This window comes from Amblyomma maculatum, chromosome 6 (assembly GCF_055883805.1).
Source record: "Amblyomma maculatum isolate TAMU_Amacu chromosome 6, ASM5588380v1, whole genome shotgun sequence".
NCBI lineage: Eukaryota > Metazoa > Arthropoda > Arachnida > Ixodida > Ixodidae > Amblyomma > Amblyomma maculatum.
This window is the reverse complement of record NC_139349.1, coordinates 124,715,383-124,740,221: the sequence shown is the minus strand read 5'-3', so window position 1 is coordinate 124,740,221 and position 24,839 is coordinate 124,715,383. Positions and strand designations below refer to the sequence as shown.

At 47.5% G+C, this 24,839-nt stretch overlaps 2 pseudogenes across 1 annotated transcript; both read left to right on the top strand.

Moving 5' to 3' along the window:
• Window positions 1-17,600: 17,600 nt before the first annotated feature.
• On the top strand, window positions 17,601-21,399 carry LOC146186711 (uncharacterized; annotated as a pseudogene). Its single transcript, XR_014708314.1, has 7 exons — window positions 17,601-17,902; window positions 18,668-18,831; window positions 20,485-20,582; window positions 20,645-20,730; window positions 20,817-20,894; window positions 21,012-21,157; window positions 21,280-21,399. The product of XR_014708314.1 is annotated as an uncharacterized LOC146186711 (transcript).
• Window positions 21,400-21,726: 327 nt separating this feature from the next.
• LOC146186710 (uncharacterized) lies at window positions 21,727-24,424 on the top strand (annotated as a pseudogene).
• The last annotated feature ends 415 nt before the right edge of the window (window positions 24,425-24,839 follow it).

The following is a 24,839-nucleotide window of genomic DNA, read 5'->3' as shown; positions in this document are numbered from 1 at the left end:
CTTTTGTCAATAAGGCAGGGTGCTCTATCTTTCGGGTAGGTTTTTCTTGTCACATCGAATCGATCGCCTGCAATCGTGCGGCCTTAGTTGGGCAGTGGAGCTCCGTGGAGGTCTTTTCACCAATGTGAGAGGCCGCAAATTCATGGCGTTTTCGGCAGAATAGCCCAGTCTTCTGTCTTGAAATGTAACTCGTAAAGCGATAGCTTTCCGTAGACGCTTCCCCCCTCTGTTTTTATCAGGCTCTTTTGCTCGGCTTAAGCAGCTCTGACGACGACAGCGGCGCTGAGATGCAGAACGGTGCACATTCGTAGGCGGACATGGAGACGCTCGAATGCATGAACGTAGAAGCAGTAGCGCGTTCGAGTGCTCCCGAAGCACCTACTACAAAAAACTGCATGAGCTGATGACGGAACGCAGTCACAATTCCGAATGTCCGAATGCTGACCTAGCGGCTGTATGTATCATGGCACCATCGTTGCAGATAACGCGAAAACCTGAGAGAACAAACTCGTCTCGTGAAATGTCGTTCGGTGCCCCGGATGTTCACGATTCGGTGAACAGATGAACAAAAATCATTGCCGCGACGAAGAGAATCGGAGCCCGGATGAAGACGAATCGGTGTCCGGATGCTGCCTCTCGGTTTTAATTCGACGTCCCCTCATGGTAGCTGCCAACAGAGATTAAAAGCAATTCATGCTTCAAAAACGTCCTCTAATCTTGACCCTGCCCCATGCAACCTCAGGAGATATACATAGCTCTTAGCACGCGGGTGTGTAAATGCCACATAAGGCAAACATTGTTCTGAAGCGCTATAGTATAATACAGATAAATACATAACTAAACCAAATGTGATCATCCAACATTGCGTTTTTAAAACAGTTGTGAAAAAGCTGACAAAATGATCTCATTTCTAACAATTCGCCTACATTTAATGATCATCAGTGGATTTGAGAAGCCGTATGTGGGCAGGGGGAGGACTCACAGAAATGCGCCGCTGGCACATTACAATAGCGGCGTTTTACTGTTGATCAAAGCTTAAGCAGCACGGCACGCGACACGCGTAATACGTACCGAAGGCGATTAACCAGAGACAAAAAAAAAATCTCGAATAATTCTTAACGCTTTTCGCATTCTTCAAGCAGAAACCCTTGCCAACGATTCGCGCTTTTCTGTAACTCTGCTATCTCGAAGGCCTCTTTTAAAGGTTTACCAGTCGTTTCCTAACTTCTTTCACTTTCTATTTCTATTTCTTTCTTTCTTTCTTTATCTCTGTTTATTTTTTCCTTCTCTCTTTCTGTGTCTACCTCTTTATTTCAGCGCTTTCCTTATTCATTTAATCTCTGAGTGGAGAGAGACAACCGCTTTCTTCCCTCTCTTTCTTTGTCTCTTTTAAAAACAAAAGCTGCAAACCAGCCACGCCGGGGTGGTGCATTTGATCGTTTGTTTGTAGGAACATATTGGCGTTGGTGCCGTTGTATTTAAAGGAGTTAAAATGGCTTATGCATGTTGTTCTACACGCCTTATGATTAACAAAGCGTTATCTGAAAGAACTGATGCAAGAGCATCTGTGCGGCAGAGATGTCCACTGTCTCTTCTCCTCTTTTCTATATATTTGGAACCATTGAGTAGAATGGTAACTGCTAACGAATACATCCGTGGTTTTAAGCTGGGAGTATGTGAAGTGAAAGTATTAGCAAACGCTGATGATGTGGCGCTTTTTTGTGAAGACCGCGAAAGCGTTTCGGAAGCTTTGAAAGTAACACAAAGGTATTGCAGGCAGACTGGTAGTGCTGTTAATTTAAAGAAAAGTCTCGGAGTCTGGCACGGGGAATGGGAAGAGGAACCGGAACTTTTCTGTGGAGTAAGATGGGGCTACAAAGCCCGGAGTTCACTTGGGAGTCCCTTTGGACAAATACGGGGAATATACGAATTACTGGAATGAAAAAGCGGAAGAAATACGGGAAAGGACGAAAGGATGGATGGGACGTAACCTCTCTATTTTAGCCCCTGCGATTGTATGCAATACCTTTTTGGTGGCAAGAATAATGTATTTACTTCAAGTATTGTATTGTGCTCGAATCAATATACAAAGGTTCCATCGTGTATTTGCGGTCTTCATTTGGTCGTCCAACTGGGAACTTATTAGCAGAGATAATCTCTTAAGGCGAGTTAAAGACGGAGGGGTGTCTCTAATGCATCTATATGTGCGGCAGATGGTTTTAAGGTTTTGTTACCTACATGACCAGAAAGATGCATTCCTGAGAACCTTTATGCAAATCGTGCTATCCAGTGCAATTCCAGAGTTTATAGTCTCTTTATGCTCTGCTCGGGGATACACTGTGTCACGCTTCCTGCGAGAAGTGGTGGGGTCGTTCAGGTTTTAGCGCGTGCGGTACTCTGTAGAGTATTTAGCGACGGTACCACCTAGGCGGCTGTACAAGGATCTTATTTCACAATTGTTCCCAGCTCCATTGTACAGAACCTTATACTGCGAAGGCCCAGGGAAAGACGTGCTCAAGCGAGTTAAAAACATGACTGTTGCACCAGGCGTACAAACATTCTTTTTTAGGATAGGATAGGAAATGCGTTAGTTTCTTTAGGAGGGTCTTGTGCTAGTAGCGGAAGAGTTCCATCTTCCGTCTTCTCACAGGGTCGGTGCCCCTATTTCAGGGCTCCGCTGAGGTTCGCTGCTCGCTGGGCGTGCTGGATTAAACCTAGTTGGCAATCCAAATCGCCGCTGGAGAGCCGGCTCTCCCACTGTTCCGCACTCGGGTCTTTACGAAAGCTGTCGTTATTTTTACATTGCCACGTGATGTGGTATAGCGAAGGTTTGCTACCACACCATGGGCAGGTGTCTTGATATTGTGACGGGTAAATTTTGCTCAGGGTATGCAGGTTAGGGAATGTTCCTGTCTGCATTCTTCGCCAGTACACGGCCTCTTGTTGTTTTAGATCCCGATGAGGCGGCGGATAGCGGATCCGTACCCCCTTATAGTAGTTAAGAATGTCGGAGTACGTAGGGCCGACTCGCTCGGGTAGATCGCCCGATTGGGAGGAAGCTCGGCTCGTGTACCCTCGAGCTACCTGATCGGCGCGTTCGTTCCCCGCTATGTCGGTGTGTCCTGGCACCCAATAGATGTTGTTTTTGACTTTTGATGGGGTCGTGCTATGAAGGAGCCTGAGGGCGGCGCGACCTATGCGGCCGTTCATGTAGTTACGGCACGCTTCTCTAGAATCTGTAAGAATGGTAAGGGACGTGTTGCATCGATACCCGGCTACCACCGCAAGAGCAACGGCCAGCTCCTCCCCTTCGGTTACCGTGCATTCCCTGACTGAGGCGCTAGCTAGTTCCTTTAGGTTGGAATCAATAACTACCGCCACTGCGCTATTATGTGAGCTTCCTGTATACGGAGCCGCGTCCGTGTATACCGTGGTGGATCTTGTAACTAAATTTAGTTGTACATACTTCGCCCGGGCTGCTCTACGGGCCGCATGCAAGTTGGGGTCCATGTTCCGGGGAAGGGAGCTAACCTTTAGCGTCTGGCGAATTGCGTCCGGTATGCTCGCCGTACGATTCTCGATTTCCGCAGTTGCACCTAGCCCCAGTCGCCTAAGAAGCGAGCGCCCCGTAGGAGTCTGCTGGAGCCTGGCTATCTGCATGACCAGTTGGGCTTCTTTGATCTCTTCGAAGGTGTTGTGAACGCCAAGAGCTAGCAGTTTTGCGTTAGAGGTGTTCATTGGTAGGTGCAGGGCTGTCTTGTAAGCTTTGCGGATGATGATATCTGCACTTTCCACTTCTCCTTTGTTGAGGTTGAAATACGGGAGGGCGTAGCCTACGCGACTGAGTACCAGGCTATGAACCAGGCGCAGGGTATCCCCCTCTCGCATACCGCTCCGCTTCTGCGACACACGCGTGATCATTCTGGCGACCTGAGTGGTCGATTGCTTGAGAAGGCCGAGCGTATGGCTGCATCGCTGATTGTTCTGAAGCCACATTCCTAAGACTCGTATCTTGTCTCGTTCGGGAAGCAGCTGTCCTTCGAGGGAGACATTGAGGGTCCCCTCTTTGTGCTTCCCTTTGTGAACTCGCAAGAGTTCTGATTTTTCGGTGGAGCAGGTGAGACCTCGTGCATGGACATATTCCTCTACGCAGGTAGCCGCTGCTTGCAGCCGTTCTTCTTTCTGGCCGAGCGATCCGGAGGTAACCCAAACCGTGAAGTCGCCAGCGTACATGGCGTGCTGTATGCCTTCGATCTTCTCAAGTTGTCTAGCGAGTCCGATCATAGCCACATTGAAAAGTAGTGGCGAGATGACGGACCCTTGAGGTGTGCCTTTGTTGGGGGTCGAGAATTTATCGCTGCGAAGGTCTCCGAGCCCAACCGTTGCAGTTCGGTTGGATAGAAAGGCCTTCACGTAGCTGTGCATCTTCTCGCTGTGCATCTTCTCGCCACAGTGGAGGTTGTCGAGTCCTTCCATTACAGCCGCGTGGCTAACGTTGTCAAAGGCCCCTTTAATATCAAGGGCCATGACGACGTTCTCGCCAGTGCTCGGGACATTGGGGAGGACTTCCTCTTTGAGTTGTATGAGGACGTCCTGCGTGGAGAGGTGAGCTCGGAAGCCGAACATGCTGTGGGGGTACAGGTCTTCATCCTCCATGTAATTTTGGAGCCTCCGAGTAACGACACGCTCGTAGAGCTTGCCTAGGCAGGAGGTGAGTGAGTGTCACGAAATCGGCGCCCATTTTCATCAAGCCGGTACGGCGCGAGGCCCGCACGGCGTCGCGTGGAAGGCATGGAGAGCAAAGCCCCCTTCCCCGCGCGGGAGAGCGCGTAGCTTTGTACGCGTTGTTGTCACCCTCTTTCCCCTTGCCCGGGGAAGACGGTGGTTCATCGGCCTGGAATGCGCCAGAAAAATCGAGCATCTTCTATAGGACCTAGCCAATGACGACGCGCGGCTCGACGGGAGAAGAGGGAGCTATAACCAGCGAAGCTATGTGTGTGTGCGCGCTAGCTTTGGCGCGTGTTAACAAACAGACGCGGCGCGCCCTATTTAAAGAGACCGCGCCGCTTGATGAGTCAGTCAGCCAGTCAGCCAGTCAGCCAGTCAGTCAGTCATTCAGTTCGTCAAGTGTTTTGCGACGTGCTCGCGCTTCGGCTGGACTCCCGGGGATCACCCGCTGCTGGCAAGCCCACGGACTTTCAAGGGAGCGGCGCTCGTCTCGTATGGCGGCCACATCGTGACTCTTGAGGCGTCGGACTGCAACAGTGCCCGGTGAACAATTTGGTGTTTGTTTATGTACTCTCTCGTGTTTCATCTGTTGTAAAGCCTCTACGTTATTGGATACCTGTGTAATTGCATGCTTAGCGTTTGTATTCTGTGAACCTCTCATCTGTTGTACTTCAAGTGATATTGTGTATTCCTTTGTATCGTCTCTTGCTGTGCATAAATTGTGGTTTTGTTTGTTACCTCTGACTCCGATCCTTACTCTGGTTTGAACCGGCGACCGCTGGGCACCAAACGACTACCCCCCTTCTGTCACTAGAAGGTAGTTGAATTCCGGCTGAGCTTGCCACGCAAGTCGAGGGCATCTCCTTTGCGACCGGAACAACTACCCCCACTCACTCTAAGGGTGTCTGGGAGTGTGCGCACCGTTAAGGGCGCATCGTTAATAATACCCCCATAATTATTAACGGGTGAGAATTATTCTGGCGTCCGCGACAGGACGTTTGGTGCATTCAAGCTCAGAGGACGGAGAACGAGTTGGAAGAGTTTACGAAGAGGTCGTAAACGGCGTAACAGCAGAGCGATAGCGAGAGGTACCGCGCTGAAGCGGTTGTGAGGGTCCATTGAGAGTGCTATATGTTAGCATTAGGCAGTTCAGATTGAAGATGAATCTCAAGGAGATTATTGCGTTGGGCCTAGAGAAAGGTCTTAAAGGAGCTGAACTGCGAGAATGGGTGGACCGAAAAGAAATGGAGGTTCTAGAAGAGGCTAAGAAGGAAAGAGAGAGTCAGCGAAAAGAAAATGAAAGGCAAAGGCCGATTTATACAGAAGCCTCTGCGAATGAAGAACAGAGGAAAAGATGCAAGGCAGATAGCTCTCGAGTAGCTGCTCAGAAAGCCCGATTAAGGGCGCCAAGAGAAAGGGCAAGAGCCCGAGAAGTAACCGAAAGAACCCATTTTGGGACAGAAGAAAAAGAAAGCGCCCGAGGAAGGGCAGTGAAATATCAAAGGGCGCAAGAAACAACATTTGACCACCAGGAGTTAATGCTTTCATTGAAGGTCAAAGAAGCACCTATGAAGAGTGAGAGGCAGCAGACAGGGCTAGCGAAAGGAAGGGGCAATAGCGAGAAATTATTCCGGCCCCAAGTGAAATGCTACAGGTGCAATAAGGTAGGGCACTATGCCTCAGATTGCCGTAGCAACCTTGTGCACACAGGAATGGTTAGTTGTTTTAGTTGTGGTGGTAAGGGACATAAAGCAGTGCATTGTCCAAGGAAGCCATTCCTACAGCCATCATGCGTCGGCGACTCTTCATTTGAACGCTGCGATGAAGACGTCGGCATCGACAGTGTGCAACAAAAGAGCTGGGAGAAAACTCCAGTATTATGCACAGTTGCGTGCACCGCGCCGGGATCCAAGAGTGCTGGAATTCCGGTTTTCAGCGGAAAAATTCGAGGCAAATCGATTTCTGTACTGTCAAGCGCAGGGAGCACTGCAGTGTTTATAAAAGGAGAATTAGTTCTTGATGAAGAGCTTACCGGAGAAATGACTCCTGTGCTTTTCCTTGATGGTTCCGCTAAACTGTTTCCTGAAGCCAAAGTGCATGTGAAGACTCCGATCTTCACCGGCGTTGTGACTGCGATATGCATGCAACACCTAGTGTACGATCTAATCTTGGGTAGCATCAAGGACGCGGGACCACCAAATCCCGAACTTTGTCACGCCGACGAGGCTGAAGAGATGTTTGCTCCCAAAGCAAAACAAACTCTGTCAGATGAGTGGTGTACACTAGGTATGCCTACAGAGACAGAAGTGAAGGCTCAGGACACAAAGTTCCAACTATCTGACTCTGGAGAGAAAATGGGCATTACTATCGAGGTTGACGAACTAGAAAATGTTGCTAAGTGCTCTACTGCTTACTGCCCGGCTGCGGAACCGCCGCTGCATGCGGCTACATTGTTTGAAAAGGTACCGACTGCCTCCCTGACCACCACTGAAGAGGGTGAGACTATCTCCAGGGGTCAGAGTAAGGTTGTGGAACAGTCCGTTCCCGCGACAGAATGTTCAGAAAGAACAAACTTTTCTGGAGCGAAGATTTCTCAAGAAAGTGAGATTGTCCCCTCCAAAATGACAGGTTGCGGCGAAGCTGTGAATGTAGTTATCGAGCCAGAACCCTCTTTCGTGTTTTCATCGCCTGGAGATGAAGAAGGGCAGGATTGTAGCTCCTTATTAAATGACACCATGGCTGAGTGCATGAGTGACCGGGATGAGGAGCTTTCAAATAGCAGTGAGCACCAAAGCTTGGATGAAGGTGGCAGTGCAGATCCTAACCTTGAGGATTCAGAAATGGAAGAAAGAGAAAACTGCACTGCGAGAAAAGAGTTTAACAAAAATTTTAAGGAACAGGATGTAACCAAAAGTGAGGATAATGAGTCTCTAGTTGAAAATGAGTCCTGCTTTGAGAAAGTACGACTGAAGGTCGTAAAGAAAAGAAAGAAAATTAAAAGGATTAAGGGAGAACAAAGTTCTCGAAAAGACGCTCCTTTCAGACAACAATGTTCTGATTATGCGGGTAAAACTGGATCAAACGATCCTCGGCCAAAGGTGCGAATAAAAGTGGAAACGAAAAGAAACAAATCCAAACCTGCCAAGTCAGGCAAAGTCGACAGGGAAATGTCTCATAGAAAAAGAAGGAAGAAGCGGCTGAACGACTGGATGCGCAAGCGCATGGAGAGCCGCCCAGATCGAGAAAGAATGAGACGGCGTCCTCGAAGCGCAGCTAGACAAAGTAAAGTTAGTTCTGGCCAAGCTTCCGATCGGAAAGCAGAACTGAAGAGTAGAGGGAGGAGCGAGATAAAATCGCGGATGAGAAATATCATTAGAACCAGAAAAAGAGCCAGGACACGCGAACGAAAGAAGCGCCAGTGCTTCGTAAGAAAGAGAACTGGTAGTTTGAGAGGGGCTCACCTGTTCGAAGGAAAAGCCACAAGCCGTTTTTGGAAATATAGGCGAAGGCATGCCCTGGGTTTGTGCGCTTCACATTTGAATAGTTGTGTGTTTCTGTGTTGTTGATTCCTAGGTGTATTCGACGGCAGTGTGTTGTCATGTTTGTGAATTTCATGGCAGTGATGTATGAATTTTGTAATGTGTTATTACAGTTTGTGAAATTTGTGCAATGTGTGTGATGTGGACATTTGTCCCATATATTTGTGAGCGCTTGCATGTGCGCGCGATGTTCGTGGTTGTTGTGAATATTGTGGGACAATATTCTTTAAGGGAGGGGCAGTGTCACGAAATCGGCGCCCATTTTCATCAAGCCGGTACGGCGCGAGGCCCGCACGGCGTCGCGTGGAAGGCATGGAGAGCAAAGCCCCCTTCCCCGCGCGGGAGAGCGCGTAGCTTTGTACGCGTTGTTGTCACCCTCTTTCCCCTTGCCCGGGGAAGACGGTGGTTCATCGGCCTGGAATGCGCCAGAAAAATCGAGCATCTTCTATAGGACCTAGCCAATGACGACGCGCGGCTCGACGGGAGAAGAGGGAGCTATAACCAGCGAAGCTATGTGTGTGTGCGCGCTAGCTTTGGCGCGTGTTAACAAACAGACGCGGCGCGCCCTATTTAAAGAGACCGCGCCGCTTGATGAGTCAGTCAGCCAGTCAGCCAGTCAGCCAGTCAGTCAGTCATTCAGTTCGTCAAGTGTTTTGCGACGTGCTCGCGCTTCGGCTGGACTCCCGGGGATCACCCGCTGCTGGCAAGCCCACGGACTTTCAAGGGAGCGGCGCTCGTCTCGTATGGCGGCCACATCGTGACTCTTGAGGCGTCGGACTGCAACAGTGCCCGGTGAACAATTTGGTGTTTGTTTATGTACTCTCTCGTGTTTCATCTGTTGTAAAGCCTCTACGTTATTGGATACCTGTGTAATTGCATGCTTAGCGTTTGTATTCTGTGAACCTCTCATCTGTTGTACTTCAAGTGATATTGTGTATTCCTTTGTATCGTCTCTTGCTGTGCATAAATTGTGGTTTTGTTTGTTACCTCTGACTCCGATCCTTACTCTGGTTTGAACCGGCGACCGCTGGGCACCAAACGACTACCCCCCTTCTGTCACTAGAAGGTAGTTGAATTCCGGCTGAGCTTGCCACGCAAGTCGAGGGCATCTCCTTTGCGACCGGAACAACTACCCCCACTCACTCTAAGGGTGTCTGGGAGTGTGCGCACCGTTAAGGGCGCATCGTTAATAATACCCCCTTAATTATTAACGGGTGACAGTGAGATAGGTCGGAGGTTTTCGATCTGGAGTTTCTTACCCGGTTTTGGGATCATTACGACCTCTGCATGCTTCCACTCTTCAGGAACCGTTCCTGCGGCCCAGTGCCCGTTGAGGAAGGTTGTCAATTGGTCGACTGCCCCGTCGCTGAGGTTGCGTATGAGTGCATTATGAATCTTGTCTGCACCCGCCGCCATGTTGCGCGTGCATACCTTTATTGCAGCGAACACTTCTTCCCTGGTGATCGGTCTGTCCAGGTGGGTGTTCGGTCTTCCCAAGTATGGTTTCGGGTATGCTGCAGGCAAGGTCGTGCCGTAGCATTTCTCTTTTACTTTATCTAACAGTTCCTTCTCCGTACCCTCGAAGGTGTGGATGAGTCTTCGGATAGCTTTCCCGCTTTCGGCCCTGGTTTGGATAGGGTCGAGAAGGGTCTTGAGTATACGCCACGTTTTGGCCGTACTGAGGGTGCCGTCCAGCGAGCTACTAAACTGCTGCCAGCTCTGCCTGGCCAGTTGGGCTGTGTACTCCTCCGCTATCTTGGTGACTTCTGCAATCTTCAGCTTGAGTTTCCTGTTAAAGCGCTGCTTCTTCCAGCGCTTGGTGAGCCCTCGGCGTGCCTCCCATAGCCTGAGGAGCCGAGGGTCCACCTCTGGTGTTTGCTCGGTGCGATCCACTTCCTGAGTGTACTGCTTCTGGATGTCTTTGAGTTGTTGACACCAATCATCTATGGAAGTAATCCCCCCTTCCAGGTCCGTGCATGCCTTGCGGAAGGCCGGCCAGTTGGTAATCTTGGCCGTTCCGAGCTTGCGCTTGATGTCGGTGGCTGTTATCGTGATCTTCAAGATATAATGGTCACTGCCTAGATTCTCCAGCAGATTCTCCCACGCTGCATGTTTCGCCCCCCTGGCAAAAGTTAAGTCCGGACACGTATCCTGGCAGACAGAATTGCCAAGGCGCGTGGGTTGAGTTTCGTCTGTTAAGAGGGTACATTGGATCGCTTCCGCCGTATCCTCGACCTCTATACCTTTCTGAATATTTGTGGGGTATCCCCACTGCTGTCCGCGAGCGTTAAAGTCACCTAAAATTAGCAGCGTGTTACTTTTAGCAAGTTTGCTGGCCCCTAGAAACAGTTTATGAAAATTCGCGTCCCGCTGGCGAGGCGGGCTATAGAGGTTTACGAGAAAGACACTCTTTTCCTTGTGCTTCTTTTTGGGAATAATTTCCGTCACTAAGTGCTCAATTTTCGTATTGAGAATCGGGTCATGGGCTATGGTTACCAACGTTTTGCTCACCAGGGTTACCGTGCGTCCGGTATCGTAGCACATATATCCCCTGAGTGTCGGTGTCGTGTTAGTTTCCTGTAAAGCTATTATATCGAGTGTGGAGTCTTGCGTGAGTAGAAACTGCATTAGGAGTCCCTGTTTTTGGCGGTACCCCCTGCAGTTCCATTGCCAGATTTCTAGTGATGTTTGTTTAGCCATGGCTTTGGGCATTGTTCGGATTGGAGCCTTCAGTGACGAAACGGCGCTCTTGTATGAGCCTATCCCGGGCCTCGTTTGTTATTCGTCGCGTATTTTGGCTTTTGACGTGGTCCTGCCACGCAACTTTTTGCTCTATTAACATGACTTTCTGTTCTAATAGGTTGCTTTTGACATACATAGCATCTACTCTTGCATGAGTTTGGCGAAACTCTTCTCTGATGCGAACCGTGAAATTCTCCACGTGCTGCATGAAAGCTCTTAATTCCTCGGGGCTCACGTCTAAGGCGGACGGGGGTCGTTGCACTTCTGCCGGCGGGATCGGGGGCCACGGTACCTGCCCTGTTCTTTGAGCCTGCATCTCTTTAATGAGGTCATTGACTTTTTTACGCAGATATGCATTCTCCTCTCTTAGAGCTTTAACCTCTTCCGAGTTACGCGTAATATTCTTTTGATCCGAGTGCGTAAACAGTGAGTTTGGAGGGCCCGCTCCCCAGCTCACCTTAACGCCGCCCTTCTTCTGTTGTTGCTTCTGCGACTGCTGCTGTTGCTGCTCCAGCTTGGCCGTTGACCGGTTTAGCGGCGGGAAAGAGTCCTCCCTGGATCGGCTCTGGCTGCGATCTTGCACTATGCTACGGCCTTGGCTCGAGGAGCGGCCATGGTCCCGCTCCGAGCTCAGCCACCTGGTTCGGCGCTCTTGACTCAGGTTCCGGTTCCGCTGCGGCTGCTGCGGCAATTGTTGCAATTGCTGCTGGGGCTCCCACTGCAGCTGCTGCAGTTGTTGTTGCTGCTGCTGCTGCCGCTACCAGTGTTGTTGCCTGGACTGCCGGACGCCGGTCGTGCTGCCCCGGAGCTCGTCAGTAGTTTTCAGGCGTCGACGGCACTCTCTGGTGACGTGGTCGCCTTGGCACACCATGTATTTCGCCTTGCACTGGTGCCCTGCTGGTCGGTCGTGTGTGCCGCACGTCCTGCAGAGCTTGGTGTTCGGCATTGGACAGACGTCCGAACGGTGGCCTTGCTTTCCGCATACGTAGCAGATCTGCCTCGTAGGACGATATGGGTAGGTCTTGAATTCTCCAGAACGGTAAATGACCCACTGCGGGATTTACGGGCCGTCGAAAGTGATGAGCGCCGTTTCCGACCTGCCCAGCATTCTCGCTTCGCGAATCTCCACTCCTTGGGATCGAAGCCAGAGCCTTGATTTCAGTAGGGCCGGTGATTGCCCCGGCATAACGCCGTGGATGACGGCACGCTTGAGGTCATCCGGTAGGGCTGGATAGGTGTTGGTTTCATAGGTTTGGTCATTTATAGTGAGCTTTTCGATCTTCCTGAGCACGTCGGCGATGTCCAGGTCGGGCGTGCTCGCAATCATGATGTTCGAACCGGGCCGGAGTCTCATGATGAAGTCTTGTTCCTTGATCTTTCCTCCGCTGGCCGCGACGAGGGCTTGCGTTGCCTGGTCGACACGGATTTCGCTGATTTTTATACCTCCCTTGGGGCGGTAGATGATCTTGATATCACCCTTCGGCAGCGACGGCGGACGTGGCCTTATTTGCCGCTGCGCTCCCGCCAGATGTTTTGATATAGAGCGCGTCACACCATTCGCGTGCGCCACTGCTCTGCCAGCTGCGGCTTTCGGCGCTATCTTGTTCCTTGTTTCTTTCCGGGGCTCGCCTGGCTGCAAAATGACGTCGCTATGCGGCACAGTGAAATTGCATACAGGAACCTTCCCAATCAAAACATGAATGGAAGAAAAGGGCCTTTTTGTACCTTGGGGCTCAAACTGTCTTCTATGTAGGAAACCTGAAACAGTTGAGCACGTGTTCCTGGATTGTTGGGATGCGGTGTTTTACTGCGATGTGTTACAAAGAACAATTAAAAAAGACCTGCCATTGACGCCATGTGGAATTCGGTACTTGACAACTGTTAATGATGATTTTCAGTATGACCTCATCATGCTATTGGACCTTCACAGTATTTGGAGGAGTAGGATGGCTTATAGACACTGTGATGTTGATGCATGATCTGTATGTGATTATTTTGTTGAACATGTTTATAAACTAAAAGAAATTTTGAAGCAGCAAGACGCTGCGGAGGAGGTCTTGAGTCTGATTGGCGAACTTGTGGTAATGAAAGTCCATTAGACATGGTTGTCAGCCAAGAGGCATGGCAACCACAATCTTTTACTTATGTATTTGTACTAATTCATGCAAAAAAGAAAAAAAAAGCCGGGCTGGTGCAGTGGTAAGACGCCCGACTACTGCGCCGGAGTACCCGGGTTCGAACCCGACCTCGGCGGCTGCGTTTCGATGGAGTCGAAACGAAGAGGCGTCCGTGTGCTGTGCGATGTCAGCGCACGTTAAAGAACCCCAGGTGGTCGAAGTTACTCCGCAGCCCTACACTACGGCTCCTCTTTCTCTCTTCCCACTTTCAATCGCACCTTTCTCCCTTCCCATACGGCGCGGTTGAGGTGTCCACGGAAAACAAGTGAGACAGTTACAGCGCTTTTCCCTTCCTATAAAACAATCAATCAAGCTGAAAATCATTCTGACATTTTGCACTAGGGGAGAATCTAATCGTCCACGGTCTTTTCTTCCCTTCATTCGTGTCTTTCTTGCTTTAGTCCTCACTTCTTCGTCTAAACCACAGCTCCCACACCGGAGGCATCGTAGTTTTTGAAGTTCTGCTTTAATGTTGCTAAAAGCCCGGACAAATTTCGATCTGTTTTATGCACCAGGTCGAATTTTTTGTTTTTATATCCAACTCTAACATGTCAGTTGCCTATGTTACACTCGTCGGCCTATACTAACCGGTTTGCAGCTTTAAAGAATAAAGCATAAGGCGGTAGCCTCTGTCTCAAAACGTAACCTGAAGTGCTAAAGAGTGATGGAATCTTCAAACTGCATCATCGCTCAAACTGTTCACTCGCGGCAAACTGCTCTATAGCTCTGGTGACAAAATAACACAAAAACAATACTTTCATCCGTGGATCTGCAGTTTCCCGTGTACCGCTTGCGTCTTGCGGCGGCGCCAAGCTTCGCATTTTTCTCCTTGTCCGGCTTTCCAGAATTTCCGTTTATTATTCCAGACCCTAGCGTGTAAACATGAAAAATGGTCTTACAACCGTATTGGAAAAAAAAAAGTCAAATTCAATAACAACCACGAGCCGGCCAAGACACTCCCGCGGGAGATGATGGATCACATACTGCGTTAACCCAACAATGAGCACGGAAAGGAGACACGTCGTCAGCTCATTCATTTTTCTGTGAGCAGGTGGGTATCGACGGGGATAAGTCGGCAATGTCAAGAAGGAATCTTACACTGGAAATGATAAAAATATATCTAGTCACTTTAGGCAAGAAAGAACTACAAATAGCAGACACCATATGTTGGGCTGCGAGAATAAAGTAAGTAGAAGGCTACTTTGATCTCATGCTGCTGAGAGCAGTCTCTCTGGGTTATGCTTTAAAAGCCGGGTTACGCTTAAAAAGCTGAATAATCTGATTTTATTTTTAAAAATCTGAAGATTCTTAAGAAAATGAAGAGGAAGTAAATTTAGAATGCTTGTACAAAGGCGACGTCTGAAGCTAGAACACACGAAGGCAATGCCTGAAGCGAAAACTAATTTGTGGTTGAAAAGGTACCCCGCTCAAAGGCACCCCGGCCCGGTGCGGCCGAGTACCCACCGGTTTTCAATGGATAAAAGCTTTCCCTCGGCCTGGTGCTGGGCTCATGTTGCGGCGATGTGCCAGTGATTCACTGCGCCATCGGACAGCCTTCCGCCTTGTGCGGCTGAAGCCTATATGTGGCCCTTTGTCTACGACAGAGCCTGCTTCAGTTGTTAGAAGTTCTACAGGACCTTGCAGGCCGAAGTATTCGAGTCTTTTTGCCAACGAAGTGGTGCAGCAAGGTTTCATCTTTCATCTGCTTGGCAGATTCTACAGAGCGAACATTTCTCCTCGAGCTTCATCGTTTACGGCAGCCAATCATACTATTGAGGTGTTCCTGTGGCAGATGCATGCTGGTGTCTCTATGTCTTAAGGGGATCAGGATAATAAACACGAGCACCAACTTTGCTTCACCGCCTATTAATGACAAAATCAGGCACATGCTCATGAACACACACTTTTCTCAGAAGTCGATGTGACATGTATATGAATCTCACATGTTATAATACCCTGCCTGGGTGACGCATGGGTTATGGCGCTCGATTACTGTTACCAAGGATGCGGGATCAAATCCCGGCCAATGGAGGTTAAAAGCAAGACGACCGTGTGTTGCGCGATTTCAGTGCACGTCAAAGATCCCTAGGTGGTCGAAATTACCGGAGTCCTCCACTATGACATATCTCATAGCCGACGTTAAACTCTACACTTCGTGACGTTAAACTCTACAAAATAAACCAAACGACTTTTCATAAGCTTATAAGCGCTCGTGTGTCCATTAGTGTAAGTCCTCGTTAGTGTGCGATTATTATTACCAAAATGAAATACATACAAGTGGCCCGATTCTTCGATTACGGCTGTGTCGACAAATCAGTGATGTTTTCAAAACTCAGTTTTGTGTTCCTTAGTTTCACAAATTCAGAATGTATTTGAAAATTTGTCAGCTCCAACTTATTATAGTTATATCTTTTGCATTTAAACTGATTTATTTTTAAAATTTGACCAGTTTGTGCTTTTGTCGAATAAAAGCAGTAAACAAAAACAAACAATTTCTGGCTAAGCCGACCCCGTGCTAGGCTGGCGGCTGAAGGGCCGTTGGTTCTAATCCAGGATAAATCTTCTAGATTTCTTTAAGTTAATCCAGAAATCGTCAAAGGTAATTCCGCTTCACAGAGGCAGTGACCTTTATTTCACTGCAAAATAGTGTTTTAAATTATATTCGTTCCAGATATCCGCTGGTGACTTGGGTTCCTCAACGTAACACTGACTTTAAGTAGGTTGCTCGATACAACTAGGGTATGACGAGTGCTTCATCACAATATTTTGCAGCTCCTTTTAAAGAGGTAGTTTACTGGAGGCAAAAATTAATCTCCGTGCCTGTGGCTTGACATAATTTCATAAGCCATCACAGTAATAGATTAGCCTTATGGCAACTATGTGTACAAGAAAGTATGGCAAGGCCACCACCAATAAACGTGGTAATTAAAAGCATCAAGGTCAAATGTAATGAAAATATGGTGCCCATGGTTCCACCACATTTGAATTTGATATTTTTATCATTACTTTTCACCTTTACCATTGCACTTTGCATACTCGAAGTCAACGTCTACCTCGCTGCTACGACTGCTGATCGGAACACTCTCCATTGTGCACGTCAACCAGTGTGAAAGCGAACAATAATATTCTGAAATGAGCACTTTAACCCTGCAAAAGTGTGTCTTGCAAGACCAGAGCTATCGCTAGATATTTAGGCGTAGACGTGTATACCCCTGCCCCTTTGTTTCCAAGCTGAGAGAGATACTAGATGCAATCGCTATAATACCTCGCGTAACCGCCAAGAAATGACGCTAACCGGACCGCCTTATGGTGCATGCCTTTGAGAGCGATGCATTTTGCTACATCGACAATGAATATACAACCTACGGTTCCAGTTCCAGGTGTGCATTCATAGAAGGCAAGTTTTTGATTTACGCAGTCCAGTCATCATCTAACGAGTCTTGATGGGAGTTCCGCTTCATATTCATAAAGCAATTATTTATGTCCACACTGCTCATCCAGCCAAAAAATTTGTTCTGCTCATTAACGCTCGGGTGTCCAGCGTTCTAGTCCTTTTTCGTTTGCAATGATTATTTCTAAAATTAATTACATCCAAGCGGCCCACTTCTCCGCTGTTCTGCTTATCCAGACACCGCAACTTCAGTGCGTATTCGGGACTTTTATCGTTAATTTAGGGTAAGCCTGCTAGACCTTCAATACTGCTTTGGTTAGTAGGTGGTGGTAATAACTTTATTAAAACAGAGGAGTTTAGGACATGCATGCCCCTGGGCCACCGCACGGCCCGCTAAACTCAAAAACTCATGCTCCTATGGTTCATTACGTCGGCAAATTATTCCTTGGCGATCTTATGCCGAACCGGGTCCTCAGGGTGTAGCAGGGCCTCCCAGTCCTCCCAGGTGGTGAGGTGCTCTAGACATCGCGGGATAGGATCCGCCGGGCATTGGAACAAGATGTGGGCGAGGGTGGTGGTGGGGTTGTTTCAAAGGGTGCGGAAGGGATCGGTGAGGGTTTTGCAAGGCGGATGTAAAATGGTGGCGAATGCTGCGCCCAAAAACGGTCTAGCGCGACAGCAGCACAGCCACTTTGGGGGGGCCGAAACACTTAGATAATAAAATTCAAAAGCACAAATAGAAACGCTTTAAAACAACGTAAAGAAATAAATATTTTAATGCCACGTTTTATAAAATAGGTAAACTATTTTAGCAAAACTTTACGTCGCATTTTTAATTTTTTGAAACGTTCTTGTTACGCCCCATGTTGATGAGTCTGCGGTTCATTTGCAGCTTGACTTTGCAGGCCTTGTTTCGGCACCCGGCCACAGTGGCCGCGGGAGCTCACGAAGCGGTTTCTTATCGCCAGCTGTCTGCAATAGCGCGCCTGGTAAAGGTTATACATTTAGCTCGCCGGTCTCGAAATGTCCCTTTTGCGAAGTTTTCGTCGTACTTGCGCGTCGCATCTCTGTCACCGTTTTGTAAAATTTGCACCCCGCCGCATCGCTTCGGCAGTTTTCTCGGTTTTGTCATTTCCTTCGACGTGCGGCCAGTGCGAAGTCTTTTTCCGTCTTTGCACGCTTCGCGCTGTTATTTTGAAGCGCTTAGCGCTTTATTTCAAAATGAGCTTGCGGCGTGTGAAGAAACGATGCGCCGTGGCACATTGCGACAGCATGGGCAGTACCGTCGGTGACAAGCTACACTGCTTCCCGCTGCACTTTCACAGGTGAGCTCTTGTCAGTGTCGTGTGCTACAAGGCGTCTGCTCTAGGTATGCTCCGAATGCTTTCGTTGGGCTGTTCGCTTCTGTTTCTGTAACCAGTTCGTGCACACGTGGCTTCATTTTTTCGGGGATATTTATGTACTACACTACAGGGCACACACGTTAAGGGCTGAGCTGTGCGAAAGAGGCCCACCATTTGTCTGATTTATGGTGAGTTTCATGCAGTTGGCTATCACCAGCATTAACTTGATACCGGGCTCTCAGGAGCAACTACGCGCATACCACTGACCGGAAGGCCAATTTAAAAACAATTGTGCTGCCTGAAAAGTCTGAGCACAACACTGTTTAGTTTTCCAACACTGCGAAGCCAATTTGACCCTCGCAACTGGCAGTATCGAAATTCAGCCACGTGTATATGCGCGGCCTTGAGGGTGCTTTAACCGAATTCACTCAGCAGGAGTTACTGCCTGTCTTGTTATTGCTATTCTTCATATGCATGACCGTTAAGGTAACTTTAAACGCACTTCATTCTCGTCAATCTTAACCATAGAAAAGTATAGCTACCCGCATGACATGATGACGAGCGTACGTAACCGCACTATTGGGCGCTGAGAGCTTGGGGCGAGCATTTACTACTATAGTTCAGATATAATGGAAGTACATTGTACTGCAGTTAGCATTGACAGGAATAATGACGCATTGGCGTTTGGAGTATGCAGTATTCCTTACGGCGCAATTGTGAATAACGTGCACGTTACATCACGTACAGGTGCCGAGCGTGGGTGCAGTTCTGCCACACCGTCAGCCTGGAGAAGAAGACACCGTGGCAGCTGCGAGACTTGCGGGTTTGTTCCAAGCACTTCGAACCGTCTGCGTATCTGTCGTCAAAAAAGCTGCGACCCGTTGCTTTGCCTACTCGAGGAAGCATTGACGGTAATTTGTTTATGAAACTTTTACGGTATACGCCGCTCTTTTACTGCCAATTTTTGTCTTAAAATGGAATTTTTACTTTTTCTCGTAGCCGTAAAAAATTCATCTTCTTTTGCAAGCAAAACGAATTATCTTTCTTGTGGCTTTAAAATTTTCAGCAAAGTTTAGCCTGCACCCTGCTCAGCGAAGCCGAAATGAAAGCGTCGCTTTCACTTGAAATTGTATATATATATATATATATATATATATATATATATATATATATATATATATATATACATATGTATATTCGTTTTGCGTCTCTTGTATGCAAGTTTACCAATTCACTGATTGCTGCAAGATTTGAATCAGCTAGACACTCGCATAAGGAGGTGCTCCAGCCCCTTTATTTGAGTACTTCCTGTGTGCCGTTCCATATTGCGCAAGGCGCATTTTCCCGAGGTTGGGATTGAAATTCTTTTCCTCCTGGTATGCACTGTTCACTGTATGTGAGGTTCTTGACAAATGTACAGCCTAGCACGCTTAGTATGCAATTAGTTTTGTCCTTGTAGTAAGCTGATGCCACAAGCTTAGTAGGCAAGGGCTGCTGAAGTGAGTTTCTAGGCTGTGGGTGCGAAAAAAGTACACTTACCATGTGATCACTGTTGCCTGATATTTCCGGTAAAAAAATGATAACAGAAGCGGGATATTTGGTGGTCTGTTATGGCAAAGGGCTCCAAAGGACCTTAACGTGAGCCTGTCAGCCTTCCAGTTCACGCTGTTTGATGCCGCTAGCCACTTCAGGAAAGAAAACCAAGCAACGTTGCATGTTTTGCAGCAAGCAGGAATTGAAACTTTCCTATTCACCGTGAAACCAATCCTCGTATGAGTGATCTCTCTCGCGACCAGAGTACATTCTCGTCATCCCTTTGATAGCTGAAATGAAATGAGGGGGGATAAAAACCTGCACATGTGGACATAAACCTGGAATTTAAATGCATAAGGATGCCTTCCTACACGTTTGAAGAATTTTAGTACTAGAGAACTTTGCTTTATTCTACGCACAGAGATTTTTTTTCATCTTCAGTTTTATCATGATGCAATCGTATGCAGACATGGGCAGGCTACACCTAATGAAAAGCTTCTCGAGATATTATGTTTTCATGTATTATGTATCAAAGCATGCACTGAAGTGTATTGTAGAAGTGTAGTAATAATTATTTGTGTATTTGCCTTTTGCCTCCATATTCATGCTAGCGAAAGCCAATTTTTGACCGTTTTTCTTTCTTGCAGTAATTGCTTACGAATTCTTCATTCTTGTTCCAGCATAGGCCATAGGTTGACCTGCATAAATCTGGAAGCAATATGGTGCACATTACTTTATTTGCGAGCTATTGCTGTTTGCTTGATAGGCGCATTTCGCACTCTTCAAAGTAAAACATAGCAGAGAAAAATTACAAAAAATTCACTGATGCTCTACAGCTACTGATGACATCAAAATAATGTGCCTAATTAATAAGGTTGGTAAACAAAATTTTATTTTATTAGATGGGCAGTTGTTTCCTATAGTGATGTCGTATGTGAACCGTATGCTATGGAAGGTATAGTTCTTTGGAGATTATTTACCATAAAAGTATTGAGTTCTCTTTCCTTTCCGGAATAATGTTGCCATTTCAGACACCTCAAGCGAATGCAGCACCGACGTGGGTTTTTCATCATCTCTGAGTGAAACTTCGGTATCAGTGCACCGTGCTGGAGAACCAGCACTGGGATAAGTGGGATAAGTCTTTTGAAAACAGTGACAATTTAGAGCCAATTCAACTGCTTCCTGTGATAGCCAGTCTCCGGTGGACCTGTTGGCGAGGGGTACATCCAGCGTCAGTCGCCCCCAGTCGTCCCAGTCACTGCAACTCTTCCAAGAAGGTGATCGTTCTTTCGTATCTGCTGGAACAGCCTGAGGAGGTATGGCTTAGAAATATGCAACAATTCCTCATCTGTGCGCTGCGCAGATGCAGATGGTGCTAGCTCGGCTTGTTCTATGCTGCCCCAAGCTTGTTCCCACGCCAATGGATTTATGATGGTTCCGTGTAAGTTTTAATTGTGCCTGTGGTGCTTGGTTATTATTTGTGCATTGTTGGGTTTCTGGCTTCACTTCCAGAACTGTGCCGTCACTATATTTTGTTCTTTATATTCTGTGGTCGCAGCTGACCACACATATGCAAGATCAAGCACTGAAGCAAGCGCTTCATCTTTGAAACCTGGCACGGCGGGGTTGCGGCCACAGCACTGTCAGCGCGTGCTGATCTGTCACCAGGAGCTCCGTTCAGCAGTTCGCCACTTTCTCATGAAGGTTAGCAGTTTTAGAACTCTTTCACAATATTGCGCACATCTTGGTGCTGCCAGATTACATGCAGGTATCACTAAACCAGAGGTAGCAACTTATTGCTCTTCCGTCGATTCCGTTCCTTGCAGGATAATCCACCAGCCCCATCAATGACAGGCGGCCACTTCAGAAACTTCGTGCTAAGCTCAGGCAGCTCCGTAACCGCAACAAGAGGCTGCAAGAACGGTTAATTCAGCGCAGACGGATGAGGATCATATCTGAATTGGTAGAGGGTCTGCGTGAGCGTTTAACACCAGCTGTTGCTGCTTTTATTGAAGCTCAGTTGAAGATGCAAAACGTCAGCAGGTTTGGCCGTCGATGGTGCAGCCAAAATAAAGCCTTTGCTTTAGGTTTATACTTCCACAGCCCGAAAGGTTACAGATACTGCAGGAAACTCCTAAAACTTCCATCTGTTAGGTCTCTGCAGCTGTGGCTTGCACTTGTACCACTCAGGGTTGGATTTTATCCTGAAGTTTTTGCTTTGATCAAGAGACGGGCAGCGTCTATTCCGCGACAAGACAGGGCTTGCACCATAATATTTGACGAGATGCATATTTCAAAGGAGCTGTCGTACAATCCAGTGTCTGACAGGTTTGAAAGACTGGAAGAGTACAGTGCAGAACAAGGTCCAAATCTTGCAAACAAGGCACTTGTGTTCATGGCCAAGGGAGTATGTACGCCGTGGAAGCAGCCTCTTGGCTATTTCTTTGCAGATAAGGCGGCGCCTGCGACTGTTCTGCATAACCTTCTCCTTAAATGTCACGAAATATTTGTTGGAGCTGGATTGCAGCCTGTGGCAGTGGTTTGCGATCAGGGGAAGCAGAATGTTTCTTTGTTCTCGAACCTTGTGACCCCTAAGAAGCCCTACTTAAGTGTGAATGGTGAACCACTTTTCTTTATTTTCGATCTACCACATTTTCTGAACTGCTTGCGCAATATGTTCTTCAAGTCCAACTTCAGGGTAGGCAGTGACATTCTTAGGAGCTCTTACATACGACAAGCTTATGAGAGGGATAGAGAAGTGCAAATTCGGTCTATCCCGAAGTTGAGTGCCCGGCACTTCAATTTACCTTTTGCTTCGAAGATGTCTGTAAAACTCGCAGCACAGGTATTCAGCAATCATTGCGCTGCTGCAATGTGCACATTAGTAACATTCCAGCAATTGCCAGCAGAGGCTATTCACACAGCCAGATTTGTTGAGAGAATCGATAGACTCTTCGACAGTTTAAATATTTCGCAAAAGCGGCGAAAGTCTCCGTATGCCTCTGCGATGTGTGCAGGATCTGTGCACGAAGATTTCTTGGAAGAGTGCATTGCAGTTTTTAAGCACATCGAAGTTCTAGGCTGCGCACGGCAGCCTCTTTGCATCCGGGGATGTGCTGCTGTTATGGAACCACCTGGCCTCTCGCTAAGGTTTCACTTACCTCCTTACCAGGCACCTGAACCAGGATGCACTTGAAAACACTTCTTCAATTGTTAGGTCAAAATGCGGGTCAAACAGCAACTCGTCCTGCCGGCAGTTTCAAGCAGCATTCACACATCTTTTAGTCAGCAACCTCTTCAAACTGTCGGAAAGCAGCAACTGTGCTGAAGACATGTCTAGCCTTCTAGCCACTCTCCCAGTTTGTTTTACTAAATCTGTTCCTTCTCTTTGCACAGCTACCACATCTTTGCCAGTTGCAGTAGAAGTTTTGCCTTCTGATTATCCATCTCCAATGGCAGAGAACAACATTGTCTACTTTGCTGGGTGGCTTGCCGGCAAATTTATGAATGACCTCAGGTGTGTTACAGGGTAACTTACGTGTGAACTGAGACTAGAAAACGCCACGTTTGCCGATCAGAACCAAGTTCTCTTGTAAATAAGTGTCAAAAATCCGGGAGAAGGTGACTTTGGAAGCCTATCGTTTCCGGTACCCTCCTTTGTAGCTTTCATCAATGCTTGCGAGCAGCTTTTTGTTGTATCTACTTCCAATGTTATAGGAAAAGAACATGTAGCATGATCTGTGCTTGTTGCTTCAAGCCAAGGTAGAAAAATTGCTGACTGTGTGTGGGGATGATGTTTATGATAGTTTGTTTGCCCTGTTCGTCAGGGTTAGGTTATATTGGCTTGCACGCAGCAAAAACCTTCAGCTACACAGTCAAACAACTAAACGGAAAGCCACGAAGCAGGCAGTGAGGTTGAGGAAATGAAAACTGTAATTCTGGAGTTAGTAGCAGTGCTTTTTGATGTTGCTACATTGCGCAAGCTGCAAAATAGCCTGAGTCATTCATCCTTAATTCCACTATGTCACTCTTTTGCGTGCTTTTGTGTAATTTGCAGCTTGTTCAAGTGTCCCCTATGTACTTGCAGAATATTGCCAGATAAACCTCCACAAAGATAAAAGTGAATGGCTCCCAATGGAGACCTTATAGGCAATGGATTCGCCTAGTTTCCATGGCATTCGGGTCCATTTTTCCACATGCCCAATATTTCCAGTTTCGTGCTCGCAGGTATAATGAAATGAACCACTGTCATCGTAACTGCCACTCAGCACCACTGGCTACCAAGCCACCTTCAAGCAGGCTTATTGCATCTTGAGTGCTTTTAGTAGGATTATTTGCAGCACAACGAACAGCAGAACAGCCCTGCACCTTTATTTGGCTATGTTGTAGCGTAGGGTACAAGGATTACATGCCGTACTGCCACGTTAATGTCCTTGAACCTCGGTGTAAGCTGTACTTCGTGTATGCTTTTGATGAATTAGAATTAGTTCAAATTGATCCGGCTGACGACTAGAAGTAGTTCTGGAGGTTGTACGTAGACTCACTGTGTGGTGTGCTCCTGCGTTGAGCAGGTTTATTGATGCTAAAGCTAGCTATAACATGCCCTGTAGATGTAAACACAGCTGTTAATATATTTCAGCTGAAGAAATGAAATGTGAAGCGTAATCCCAGTGTGCTGCATGGTCTATGTGTTGATGCGCCTACTTATGTCATGTCATATTTGCCTCAATTGAAGCTGTCTTAGCACTGTCTTCTATGTTTTTCAATTTCCTACCTCGCAACTTTCGTGGAACTGCAGGGCGTTATTCTATCCGCACTGTGACCATTGAGATGAATAGCCAGCTTAAAGAAACTACTGCTTGAGCTGCCTGTGACGCGTATTTTTTGTTGGTGTGCTTTATCACTGTATTTGTTTGGTTGCTGTAATAAACCATGAATATGAAAACCATACTTGCCGTACACTGTATTGCAAACTGTGCACTTGAGCCTGTGCATCATACCTTGTACTCAAAAGTACTAGCACCAGTATTTCCACCAAGGTTTCCACTACGAATCATGCATGATTGCATTCTTAGCCAGCCAAGGTAAGCCAGCGTCTGAAAGTGTTGCTGCCTTTCTATGCTGCCTTCTTTGCCAGTCACTTTCATTGGGTTCCGAATTGCACATTAACAAGGCCATAACTAGCAGGAACTCGACCACATTTGACTGGCAAAGGTTGGTGCGCACTGACAGGCAACCTTCATTAGATACCGGCTTGTAAATGCATGTTCTATAAAAAGACCACTTAAAAATTCGCGCTAAAACCATACGTATGCGTGACGTCATTCAACGTCACTCATACGTAGTTGCCCCCCAATATGGCGGTGCCCATGAGCCGCCATTTGTT